The following is a 14,242-nucleotide window of genomic DNA, read 5'->3' as shown; positions in this document are numbered from 1 at the left end:
TCTTTCAACTGCATGAATAATGCTTCTATAGACACTGAATTTAAAGTATGTGAGTTCTTAGCTTGTCATGTTCTTAGTAAATATATTTCAGTCATATTTAGAAATGGAACTGACGGGTCATAGATCCAGTCTATATTTTTTAAATAAACTTCTGCACTGTCTGCCTAGCAGTCAAACAATTTTATACTCACACTAGCAATGGGTCATGATTTTAATTTCATTAATTCCTCACCAAAATACCTTTGTTTTTCTTTCTTTTGATATATCAGCAATCATAAAGTGATAGTGCATTTTTATTTTAATTTGTATTTCAATTACTTAATGATGTTGAGCATCTTCTCATGTACTTATTAATCATTTGTACATGCTCGGTTTGAATTTTCTTTACCTTTCTGGATTAATTCCATTTATACATTATTTTTTAAAGATTTATTTATTTTTATTTGAAAAACAAATTTTACAGAGAGAGGAGAGAAAGAGAGACTGTTGTCTTGCATCTGCTGATTCACTTCTCCAATGATCAAAACAACCCATACTGAGATGCATGGAAGGTGGCAGTCAGATGCTTTTTCTGGGTCTTCCAGGCAGGTACTGGGGCCCAAGGCACACACAGGTCATGGCTAGAGAGCTAGCTGGATTCGAATTGGAACAACCAGGACATGAACCAGTGCTCATATGGAATGACAGCACTGCAGGTGAAAGATTAGAGCGTGCGGTATCATTGTGTTGGCCCCCATTGGTACATTATTAATAACTTTTTAATTTTTTATCATTATAATTTTATGATACAGTTTCATAGGTTCTGGGATTTCCCGTACGCCTTCCTCAAATCCCCCCACCCACTGAGTTCTCCCATATCATTACAACAGCATAGTTTCTCATAAGTCTGTCATTGCAGGCATGGATAATGGCAGTCCAGCATCCAATTGTCAAGACACATCCAACAGTTTCACTGAGAATCCAGCTTCAATCAGGAAGTAGAGATGCACATTGCACCATATCCTCACATCTGGGCATTACAGTCTCCACTACACAGTAACTATAAATATCCCCAAGTGAAAAGCCACAAAACAAAATCAACAACAGGAAGAAAAGCAGAAATGTACAATGCTATGAAATTAAACAGCATGCCACTGGATATGATAATCTCCGTTTCACAGTTACTATACATCCCCTTAAATGCAAAGCCATAAAACAAAATGAAGAGCAAGAAGAAAAAAAAGAAAAAAAAGAAATTTACAATGTCATGAACTTAAATAACATGTTACTGAATGACTAATTTGTCACTGAAGAAATGAAAACAAAATCAAGAACCTTCTTGAAAAGAATGTTGTTACAGTATGATCTATGAATAATTGAAGAATTTATTGAGAAAAAAAAGTGTTTTGAAGAAATGAAACTAAAAACAAAAACATCAAAATTCATGTGATAAAGTTTCTGCTGATTTTTGTTGGTGAGATGTATCTCCTGTAGGCAACAAAGAGATGGGTTTTGTCTCTTTAATCCAGTTACTATCTACAACATTTGATCACTCTTTTAATACACTGCTAAATTTTTTGATAATACTTTGCCAGTAATTTTTGTATCAATATTTATAAGGGATGCTGTTTTTCTGTAAAGCTACCCTCATAGAATGAGAGACAAACCAGTTCTTCATCTTACATGTTTTTAGAAGAATTTCAGAAAGATTGTTAATTTATCTTTCCATGACTTGCAGAATTCACCAGTGAAGTCACCTGTTCCAAGATATTTCTTTGTTGACAAGTTTTAGATTACTGAATCAGTGTCACCAGTTATAAAGGTATTCAGGTTTTTAAGTCATAATTCAATTGTAGTAGGTTGCACATGTCTAGGATTGTTCAATTTTTGGCATATAAATGCCCATAGTACTTTCTTGTCATTTTCAGTCCTGTAGAATAGATTGTAATGGCTCTTTCTCATTTCAGAATGTAGCTTCTGGGTGCATATATATATATATATTTTTAATGGCTAAGGTCTGGTCAATTTTGTTTATCTTTTCAAAAAAGCAGCACTTAATTTTGTTGTTTTTTTTCATCCTCTTACCTTTGACTCGTCTTTAATCTATATTATTTTCTCCTGTCTGCTACCTTAGGGTGCGTTTCTTTTTTTGCCATGTTCTTGAGACATAATGTTAAAGGATATATTTAATTTTGAAATCCCTATTATAAATAGAGAAGAAGATAAGGGGGAAAAATAAGCTTTTCATCCTTGGCTTCACTCTCTAGATGGCTACAATGACCACAGTGGGGCTAGGCTTAAGTCAGGAGGAGTAATTTCTAAATAATGCTGAATAAATATGTCAAAAAGATATCTACACTTTCATTTTCATCACACTATTATTCAGAATGGCTAAATTATGAAATCAGCCTTATTGTCTGTCATTGGAAGCTTGAATAATAAAGAAAATAATGAATATATATATATATAATGAAATACTCCTTGAATTTTTCAAAGGAAGAAATCCTATCATGTGTAATAATGTGGAATAGAATAGCGAACATCATATTAAGTGAAATAAACCTGGCGCAGAAAGACAAATATTAAGTAATTTCACTTCTATGCAGAATATGAAAGTAGAGAGTATAATAGTAGTTTTCAGGAGTTGGGCGTGGGGGGGGTGGGAAATTGTTGTTCAAAGGCTATGAAATGTCCACAAGGTAAAAGAAATAAGTTCAAAGATGTTAGGTTATTTTTTGTTATTGTTGTTTGTGTTTTTTTTTAATATTTTTCTATTTTTTTAGACTTTTTTTTAAAGATTTATTTATTTCCATTGGAAAGTCAGATATACAGAGAGGAACAGAGACAGAGAGGAAGATCTTCTGTCTGATGAGTCACCACCTCGCCTCCAAGCAGCTGCAATGGAGGAGCTGAGCCAATCCGAAGCCAGGAGCCAGCAACTTCTTCCAGGTCTCCCATGCCGATGCAGGGTCCCAAGGCTTTGGGCCATCCTCCACTGCCTTCCCAGGTCACAAGCAGGAAGCTGGATGGAAAGCAGGGCTGCCAGGATTAAACTGACACCCACATGGGATCCCGGGTGTGCAAGGAGAAGACTTTAACCACTGCATTATCGCATCAGGCCCGTTTTTCTATTTCTTAATGATACAGTTCCACAGGTTCAGGGATTTCCTCTCCCACCTTCCCTATCCCCTATCCCCTCTCCCTCCCACTGATATACCTTATATTATTACAATGCATAATATAAATAATAAAAATAATTGTATACTTGATCAAAGGATACTTGTTTCAAATGTTCTAACATTTAAAACTCATCGATAATATCATCAGAATAAAGAAAAAAACACACAATCAATTGACGCAACAAGATATTTGAGAAAATTCAACATCAATTCATTATTTTAAAATTGTCAAGCACAATAAAAATAGAAGGGAACTTCCTCAACTTGATAAAGAACATCTATAAAATATATTTAATTACACTGAAGACAAGTAAGATATCTTTTGCCACCAACTTTTGAGACTTTTGAGACTAAAAGTATTCTAGACATTTCAACCACACAAGAAAGGAGTAAAAATCTGCATCATTATGATCAAAAGATTTAGATTTCTTCAAAAGAACAACCTTAAATTGCAACCTCAACCTTGATTTCACCATATTTCTATGTTTATGTTCTATCTTTATACTAAGCTGGTTATGGTTTGATCTCCATTTCAGACCTTGTAAGGAGGGAGAATATTATGGAAAAGAAATGGGAGTGGGGCAAGATTTGACATTCTTAGATCCCCAATATCATCTTCCCCAATACCTCCTGCTTTTTCCTCCTGAATCACATCACTGTTAATTCCGTGCAACAGTAAGATAATATGTGCAGAATGTGCAGACAGCTACTAATAAAATGAAACAGTATTGTGTATTTAGGAAACAATACGTGAGTCTGCATGATAAACTTATTTACATCCATCAACCCTTTAGTGCAAAGGAACTCACTGGTAGACAGAAACTCATAGATTATTCTAAAAGAGTGTAAGTATCTGGGATAACACACCCTTCTTCCTCCCACCAACAGCTGGTTGAGAAAAATTAGGCCAGGGATGAATTTGGCATGTCAAGCAGCCATGAGTACAATTTTCTCTCAAATAACCAGGAGAGAAAAGAAACAGGGTGCAAGCATTTTGGAGAGCACCCAATCCAATACCGAGTGTACTCTAAGTTCTCATATCCAGAGAACTAGAGGTAGAAGTAACTATGAGATTGAGGGAAAGATTTATTGGTTTTTAAATTTTTTACACAGATGCCTTAGAGGTTCAGTAGGGATCCCACAGGGACTCCTTATGTGAGCAACCAAAAGGTACCGAATGGTCAGAGATCCAGTTTCCATGCTCTTATTTCAATCAATGCAATTCCTGTTCTAGCTATCTTACACAAAAATTTCCAGTATATAGAAAATTGTATGGGTAGAATAAGTTTGAACTTTAGCTTAGATGAGATGCTAGACTTCTTCCAATGTTGCTCTTTTTAGAAATAAGGAACACACACAATGATTTCATAATTGAGCACTGGAATGAATTCAGATAAGCAACAGAAAAATCCTTAAAAGTAATGATTTGAGTAACACACATTTTTTTTTTCATTTTGAGAAATCTAAATGTAAAAGCTCTCAAAACATTCCATGGTAAAAACAGATCCTGACTTCTATTACGTTGCTCTGCCCTCAGTGGTTTCTATTCTGAAAATCACCTTATGATGGATTCATCCCAGAAAGTCCAAAATAAAGGAAGGGATCACTGTCCCCATTTTATCAGTTATTGTCATTGGCCAACATCAAGTCACTTGGGTATAACCCTATGCAATAATTACTGGAAAAGGTAAATTTTATTACAGCTCTTTGTTGAAGGATAGAAATCATGGACAATTATCAGTCCCTGTCTAAGCACACACATCATAAGTCCTGGCTCTATCACTTATAAGTTACATGATTTTGAAAATGCCACTTCAACTCTTTGAGTCTCATTCTCTTCGCCTGTAAAATGAGGATCATAATCCCTGATCTCCCTCCATTTTCAGAGAGAAGGTTGACCCATCTGTTGAGGCTTTGCATTAGAAACATTATTGTAGGAGACAGGACAATTCAAGACAAAGCTGCAGAAATAGTATGCTAATTGAATGCGTTTCTGGACCCACCAAAATGATACTGGGGACCTGGAAAGAGCACTACCTCAGGGATTCAACCGAGACAAGGTGGTGTTAAAGTGAAGCGTACCAAACACAATGATTGAATGGCTGGCCAAGTGCAAGGCATCCAAGAGCTTGCCAACACCATTACTTCTTTCAAATAGCTTCTGTATTCCTTAAGCAAGCAGTTATAAGTCTTAAAGTCAGAAGAACTTATTTGCATCCATTAATCCTTTAGTGCAAAGGTACTCACTGGTAGAGAGAAACTCAGAGACTATTCTGAAAGATTGCAGGTATCTGAAACAACGCAGACTTCTTCCTCCTGCCAGAAGCTGGCTCTTTTCTGTAGGAATACTATGGTTATCAATACTAATTCATCACTGTTTTCTTTCAGTAAACGCTCATTGAACTTAGCCCTAAGCACTGCAGTTTGTATTATCATTTTATGTTCTGTGTAGAGAGAAAAGAAAATAAAACAAAAGGTAATTTTAACTAATAATAAATTCTATAGAGAAGTCTGGGGCCAGCATTAACGCATAGTGTATAGAGTCGTCACCTGTGCCATCAATATCCCTTATGGGTGCCAGTATGAGGCTCAGTCAATCAACTTCTGATCCAGCTCCCTACCAATGTTCCCAAGGAATCAGCAGAAGATGGCACAAGTGCTTGATATCTTGTATCATCCAGGAAATCCAGAAGCAACTTCCAGTCTCTGACTCTTGACTTCAAATTAGCCTAGCTCTAGATGTTATCGCCATTTAGGGAGTGAAATAGAGGACAGAAGATCTCTCTGTCTGCCTGTCTCTCCTTAACACTGAATTTTAAATAAGTAAATAAATGTTTTAAAGGAGATTTGTAAAGAGGATGGTACAAAAAGTAATTAGGTAAGTGGATAGTGGATCAGGGAAAGGAAAAAATAAACTAGCTAACCTGATAAAAGAAAGCTGATTTTTAAGACAAGGGCCCAGTTTCTGTCACAGGGTGACTTTGGTTCATTTACTCAACCCTAGTGAGCACATTTTCTCAATCTTAAAATGGGGTAACTAGTATTTCATAGTGTGTTGTAAGGATAAATAAGTCTCTGAAATACTGCTAACTTCCTTTCTATGCTTTCCATGCACCTTTCCTCACTTTCCATACACTTTCCCTCAGGAATTACATTGGTGTTTCTACCCAAACAAGAGAATCAGAGCACTCAGGGGCACTTTGTGGGTTTATTTAGCAGGCTGTGGATGCTGCTGCTGCTGCTGCTGCTGCTGCTGCTGAAAACTTGCAATCACTCATGGAGCATAGCCGTTTGAGATACGTGTCTGAGAAATGAAAGATAGGGGCAATAGGAGATAACAGACTTGCTCACAGCTGTCTTAGAATCAAAGAAAACCCAGCATGTAGAAGAGGATATTAATAGCATCTCCCAGAGAACGAGAAATTGAGCCTTTCAAATTTCACTCAGACATCTGGTAACAGAAATTGACATTTGCGGAAAAGTTGGATTGAAATCACATAGACCTATTACCATGTAAGAATTTGACCTCCAGGGAAGATGGTACAGAATGGCGGCTCAAAAACATATATCCAGGATCAAATGATGTGACATATAGATTTAACCCACCACTTGGGACACCTGCTTCTTATACTGATTCCTTCACTGTTGATCCATCTTCTTACTAATACACCTGGGAGACAGCAGATACTGATCAGTCTTGGTTCTGGCCATCCATGTAGGAGACTCAGAGTTCTTGGCTGCTTGGTTCAGCCTTGGTTTTCTCCATGGTTTAAGGCACAAACCAACAAAATAAAGTTCATCCTCCGCCCTTTCTCCTTCCTTCTCAATGCCTTTCAAACAAATAAATTAAAAAAAAAAAACTCTTGAGTTCAAATCCTGACACCATTCATATGATCTCTTTGTTTCCTAGTTTCTTCATACACTAAATAAGAATAATTAAGATTATCTCATGGGGCCTGGCGAGACAGCTTAGTGTAGAAATCCTCTCCTTGCACATCCCTGGATCCCACATGAGCACAAGTTCATGTGCTGGCGGCTCTACTTCCCATCCAGCTCCCTGCTTGTGGCTTGGGAAAACAGTGGAGGATGGCCCAAAACCTGGGACCTTGCACCCACCTGGCATACTCAGAAGAAACTCCTTGTTCCTGGCTTTTTTTTTTTTTAAGATTTATTTTTATTATTTTTTTATTGGAAAGACGGATGTACAGAGAGGAGAGACAGAGAGGAAGATCTTCCATCCGATGATTCACTCCGATGCTATGCCGATCCGAAGCCAGGAGCCTCTTCCGGGTCTCCCACACGGGTGCAGGGTCCCAAAGCTTTGGGCCGCCCTCGACTGCTTTCCCAGGCCACAGGCAGGGAGCTGGAAAGGAAGCGGGGCCGCCGGGATTAGAACCGGCGGCCATATGGGATCCCGGGCGTGCTAGGCGAGGACCTTAACCACTTGCGCCACCGCGCCGGGCCCTGTTCCTGGCTTTTTAATTGACTCAACTCTGGCTATTGCAGCCACTTGGGGAGTGAACCAACCGATAGATCTTTCTCTCTGCCTCTACTTTCTCTGTAAATATGAGGTTCTAATACAAATAAATAAATCTTGAAAAACAATAAAGGCATACAAACAGATTCTTTGATGGAGTTATTGATGTTAAAATTACCTGAACAATTGTTTGGGGATCATGTCTTTTTCAATGCATGGGACTTGGTAAATGTGCAGAATATGATGATAATTCACTTTGAGACATACTGTAAATGGGAAATATAGTCAATTACCTTCTTTTCCCCTTAATGTCCTTCCATCACTGTGTCAGAGGATGCTAGAGCAAAGGCCAGCATTCCTTGAGATTGTTGTTTTAGGTCCTCAATCCCATCTCTGACGCTCTTTCCTGTGTTTATCTGTTGGGAAAAGGTTATCAGCTACTCATGAGATGGAGAGGTAATGACCACCTGTATCCAGTTGTCAGTTGGTAACAGAATAGTTTTTTCAGACAGAAATACCCTGGAGAGGAGGCGAGCCATCACCCTACCCAAACCTCAGTAAGGTAGAAGCCTGCTTCTTGCTACTATCACTATGGCAACTGGAAATGGTTTGCAAATTCAGCTGATGCTCCAAGGGCAACTCCAGCTGCCACAGAATGGGTATGGATGGGAAGAAAGGACACTTTTGAACAGAATCCCATGAGTCATGCTGGCTGATAAATCAAACAGTATTTTTTTAAAAGTTCAGGTTATTGCACACATAAAACTTCAGGATGACCAGGGAAAACCCTTATCTTGTTTCCCACTAAGAGCTGAAAATGTAAAAAAGGCAAGTATGCCAATTGCCCATTATTTCTCCTTTTCTCCAGAATCATTTTTCTAACCTCATTAATGGTGGCCTTCTTGCTGGGGACGTTGCAAACCACAAAGCATCACACATTCTCAGCAGATTGGGGAGGGGAGTAGCTGTTATTACCACTGCCGACAAAAGTTTGATGCTGACCCTAACAAATTTGGGATGCTTCTATGCTTCTACTTTTACGAAATGAAGCAGAAAAGAGTCTGAATAATGTCGCAGTAGTTTAATGACAGATGAATGATTATAGAAGCAAGAAATGGGGAGGTAATTTTCTTCTTTGAAACTATTGGTAGAAGACCTAGTTCTTTAAAAAGGTATTGAACATGACTCTATGGCACAAAGGGTTAAGCCACCATCTTCAGTGCCAGCATCCCTTTTACGTGTCAGTTTGAGTCCTGGCTGCTCCACTTCCAATCCACCTTCCTGATAATATAAATGGGAAAGCAGTGAAAGATAGCCCACGAGCATTGGCCCTGCATCCAGTGAAAACATGGAAGGAACACAAGAGATCACAAATAGCCAAAGCTATCCTGAAAAATAAAAATCAAGCTGGAGGAATCACAATTCCAGACTTAAGCCAAACTACAGAGCAGTGGTCATCAAAACAGTCTGGTATGGTATAGAAACAGAGAATAAGATCAATGGAACAGAATAGAAACCTTAGAAGGGAGTCCACACATGTACAATCAACTCATTTTTTGACAAGGAAACAAAATAATCCAGGAGAAAAGCCTGGTCTCTTCAACAAATGCTTTTGGAACAATTGGATAACAGGCTGAAGAGGTAAGAAGGAAGACTCCCCCCATACAAACCTGTCATCTTCTAAAAAAATCAACTCTAAATGGATCAGGGATCTGTACCCAGAAACCATCAGGCTACTAGAATAAAACATAGGAAGCACTCTTTAAGATATAGGAATTGGGAAAGACGTCTTAGAAAAGTCATCAAAGGCATAGACAGTCAAAACTAAAATAAACAAATGGGACTACATTAAGCTGAGAAGTTTCTGTACAGCAAAGGAGACTACCAACAAAGCAAAGAACAACCAATACAATGGGGAAAAAAATCTTTGCACTACACAACTGAGAAGGGACTAATGTCCAAGATTTACAAAAAGCTTCAGAAACTCAACAACAACAAAATGGCCAACTCTGTGAAGAAATGAGCAGAGGAAATGAGCAGGTATTTTTCAAAAGTACAAATTCAAATGGTGAAAAAATACATAAAAAATGCTCAAGCTCCCTAGCTGTCAGGGAAATACAAATGAAAACCACATTGAGGTTCCCTAACTCCAGTGAGACTGACCTACATTCAGAACTCTTATAACAACACCTGCCTGCATTGGATATGGGAAGAATGGTACTGTTGTTCACTGTTGATGGGAGTATAGGCTAGTACAACCACTATGGAAGTCAGTATGGAGAGTGGTAAGAATAGTGAAAATTGACCTGACACATGACCCAGCTATTCCACTCCTGGGAATATATTCAAAAGAAATGAAATCTGCATATGAGAAAGGATCTGTAATCCTGAATTTACAGCAACACAATCCATAATAGCAAAAAAACAGAAACAACCCAAATGCCTGTCAAAAGAGGAGTGGATAAAGAAATTGTGGTACATCTACTTCATGGATTACTACTCAAGCATTAAAAAGAATGAAATTCTACCATTTGCAACCAAATGGTCTCAAATAGAGGCCATTATACTTAGTGAAATAAATCAATCACAAAAGGACAAATAACTTATGTTCTTTCTGATATAAGACAAATTTCATGCAAAATACAAGATCAATAAACTTTTCAATACTGTTTTTGCTACATATCATGAGGTTAGATATTGTTTTTTACTTTAATTCATTCAAAAATGTTTTTGTTAATCTTATTAATTTCCTCACTGACTCATAGGTCACACAATAGCATTGTTTGCTCCAGGAAGGTATTTTATTTTTCTTTTTCATTTCTTCAGCAACACATTGGTCCTTTAGTAGCATGTTATTTAACTTCACGTTGTAAATTTTCTATTTTTCGGGCCCGGCGCGGTGGCACAAGTGGTTAAAGGTCCTCGCCTTGCACGCCCGGGATCCCATATGGGCGCTGGTTCTAATCCCGGCAGCCCCGCTTCCCTTCCAGCTCCCTGCCTGTGGCCCGGGAAAGCAGTCGAGGACGGCCCAAAGCTTTGGGAACCTGCACCCGCGTGGGAGACCCGGAAGAGGCTCCTGGCTTCGGATCGGCATAGCATCGGCCATTGCGCTCACTTGGGGAGTGAATCATCGGACGGAAGATCTTCCTCTCTGTCTCTCCTCTCTGTATATCCGCCTTTCCAATGAAAAAATAATAAAAATAAATCTTTAAAAAACATTTCTATTTTTCCATCTGTTGTTGATTTTGTCTCATGGCGTTTCATATAAGGGTATATATAGTAACTGTGTGGTAGAGAGCATCACATACAAATGTGAAGGTACAATGTCGTGTGCATCTCTACTTCCAAATCAAAGATGGACTCCCAAAGATACTGTTGAATGTATCTTAACAACAGGATGCTGGACTCTGCCATTTTCCATGCCTACAATGTCAGGATATATTTAAATAGCAGAATGATGGACTTATGACTGATTGTGAAAGACGATACTATTGTATTGATATGGGGGAAATCAGTGGTGGATGGGGAGACAGAAATTTGAGGAGAGAAGAGAAGAATGGAAATCCAAGATTAGTAAAATAAAGAATTTTTAAAAGTCTACTTATTTTATTGGAAAGACAGACTTACAGAGAAAAGAAAAGACAGGCCAAGATCTTTCATTTGCTATTTCACTCTCTAAATGTCCGTAATGGCCTGAGTTGAGCCGATCCCAAGCCAGGATCCTAAAGCCCCTTCAGGTTTTCCATGTGGGTGCAATGTCCCAATGATTTGAGTCATCCTCTGCTGTTTTCAGAAGCCACAAGCAGGGAGCTAGACAGGAAATGGAGCAGCCAATGCATGAATCAGCATCCACGTGAAATTACGGCACTTGCAGGTGGAGGATTAGCCAATTGCACCATCACTCTGACTCCCATTTTTCTGGTTAAAGATTTATTTATTTGAAAGCATAGTGACAGAGCTATCACTTGAAACCACTGGTTTACTCCCTAGATGGCTGTTATGGCCAGACCTGGGCCAACTTGAAATAAGGCACCAGAAACTATCCTAGGCTCCCACTATGGTGGCAGGGGCCAAAGCAGTCATACCCATTCTTCATCTCCAGGTACATTAATAGGAAGCTGGACCAGAAACAAATCACCTGAGACTAACTGAAACTGTGACATAGGACCCCAACTTTAAATGCACACAAGCAATGGCTTAATTTGTTGTGCCACTTAGCAGGGTCCTAATTTCATTTCATAGTTTTTAGTATAGAGGTTTTACTTCCATGGCTAAACTACATAATTTTATACTATTGCAAATCAAATTTTATTTGCTTTCCGATAGTATGGAAATGGTATCAATCTGTGTGTATTCAATTTACATACTACCATTTTACTAAACTTATCAATTCTAACAGATTTTTGGAGGGGAGGGATAGGCTGCGGAGTGTTTGCTGGAGCTTTCTATATATAGAGTCATGTCTTCAAACAAGAAAAATGTCTTCCTTTCCAAGTTGAATGGTTTTCTTCCGTTTTTTTGCCTAATTACTCTGGCTATGACTTCTGGTGCTATTGTTGAAAAGAAGTGATAAGTGAGCAGTTTTGTTTGTTTATTTGTTTTTGTTTGTTTTTTTCTGGTCTGGGAAACAAAGCTTTCAACTTTTCACCATTGAGTAAGTATATTAGCTGTGTATTTCCAATGGAAGTACATTCTTTCCATATCTGATTTGTTTACAGTTTTTATCGAGAAAGGATGTCAAGTATTCTCACATAAATTTTCCATATCTAGGGCCCGGCGCGGTGGTGCAAGTGGTTAAGGTCCTCACCTTGCACGCCCGGGATCCCACATGGGCGCCGGTTCTATCCCGGCAGCCCCGCTTCCCTTCCAGCTCCCTGCCTGTGGCCTGGGAAAGCAGTCGAGGACGGCACAAAGCCTTGGGACCCTGCACCCGCGTGGGAGACCCGGAAGAGGCTCCTGGCTTTGGATCGGCTGTTGCGCTCACTTGGGGAGTGAATCATCGGACGGAAGATCTTCCTCTCTGTCTCTCCTCTCTGTATATCCGCCTGTCCAATAAAAAAAATAATAAAAATAAATCTTTAAATAAATAAATTTTCCATATCTATTGATCGTATGATAATGTAGTGACATATATGGACTTGTGTATGTTGAAACATCCTTGTATGCTTGGAATAAATCCCACCTGATTGTGCTGCATGATCCCTTTAAAGTGCTGTTAGCCCAATGTCAACACCCAGGAAGGTCAGTCTCCCTGTGTCTTGTCCTGGTGTGTAGGGGAGCACGGGGCTTTGCCTCATGATGTACAGTCTCCCTCCATGATGTTGAAGAAAAAGCCAGGCCTTGAGTCTGCAGCTGCATATTCCTACAGCTTCCCAGAGTCCATTGGGCTGCGACTGGGAAGACAAATCATGCAGGAAACATTTCTCGAATGTTTTGTGTGTCTCTGCCTCCTGTGGTTTTTTACTGCTTTGATGAATGGTTTTCTTCTCGAAAAAAATAAAAATGTGTTGATAAGTGTAGTTTGCTAGTGTTCTGTTAAGGATTTTTGTGTCTATCTTTAAAAACTATATTGGCCTATAATTATCTTGTAATGACCTTATTTGTCTTTGATATTATTTTAATGCTGCTGGCTGCATGAACTCAGAAGTTATCTCTACAATTTTGGGGAAACTGGGGTTTGAGGGGGGAGTGCTATTGATTCTTCCTCAGATGAGTGGTAGAATTCATTGGCGAAACCATCTGGTTCTGGACTTTTTTGCAGGGAGATGTGTTATTACTGATCTAATTTCCTTACTCTACTTCTCTATTCAGCTTTTCTAACTCTTTGTGATTCAATCTTTGCATGTTGTATGCATACATAAAATTATCCATTTTTTTCTAGGCTGTCCAATTAGTTGATCTATAATTATCATGGTTATTTCACACTATCCTTTCAATTTCTATGGTATAGATTTAAATGTATCCTTCATTTCTAGTTCTATATATTTTTTAAATATTTATTTTTATTATTTTTTTTATTGGAAAGGTGGATATACAGAGAGGAGAGACAGAGAGGAAGATCTTCGTCCCATGATTCACTCCCCAAGTGAGCACAACTGTCGATGCTATGCCGATCCGAAGCCAGGAGACTCTTCTGGGTCTCCCACGCGGGTGCAGGGTCCCAAGGCTTTGTGCCGTCCTCGACTGCTTTTCCGGGCCATAGGCAGGGAGCTGGAAGGGAAGCGGGGCTGCAGGGATAGAACCGGCGTCCATATGGGATCCCAGGCGTGCAAGGCAAGGACCTTAACCACTGCGCCACCGCGCCGGGCCCCTCTAGTTCTATATATTTAGATCTTCTTTTTTCTTAATTTAGGCAAAGGTTTGTCAATTTTGTTTATCTCTTCAAAAAATAAACTCTAGGTTTTGTTGATATTTTCTATTATTTCCTAGTCTCTATTTATTTGTACTCTGACCTCTGTTATTTCCTTCCTTTCACTAGCCTTGGCTGCGTTTGTTCTTTCTCTAGTACCTTAAAGAGCAATGCTATGTCATTTAAATAAGATTTATTTTTGTGTTGGCATTCATTGCTATAAGCGATGTCATAGTACTGCATCTCATATGTTTTGGT

The 14,242-nt window shown here is 38.8% G+C and overlaps 1 non-coding gene across 1 annotated transcript; it reads left to right on the top strand.

Annotated features, from left to right (window-relative positions):
* The first annotated feature begins 12,855 nt into the window (after window positions 1-12,855).
* On the top strand, window positions 12,856-13,058 carry LOC121171916. Its single transcript, XR_005886179.1, has one exon. It is a non-coding gene; the product is annotated as a small nucleolar RNA SNORA73 family (small nucleolar RNA).
* Window positions 13,059-14,242: the final 1,184 nt, after the last annotated feature.

The sequence above is a fragment of the Ochotona curzoniae genome, unplaced genomic scaffold, assembly GCF_017591425.1.
Source record: "Ochotona curzoniae isolate NIBS_2020 unplaced genomic scaffold, NIBS_Ocur_1.0 contig_1274, whole genome shotgun sequence".
Taxonomy (NCBI): domain Eukaryota; kingdom Metazoa; phylum Chordata; class Mammalia; order Lagomorpha; family Ochotonidae; genus Ochotona; species Ochotona curzoniae.
The sequence above is the reverse complement of the archived record's forward strand: the minus strand, read 5'-3'. Positions and strand labels throughout refer to the sequence as shown.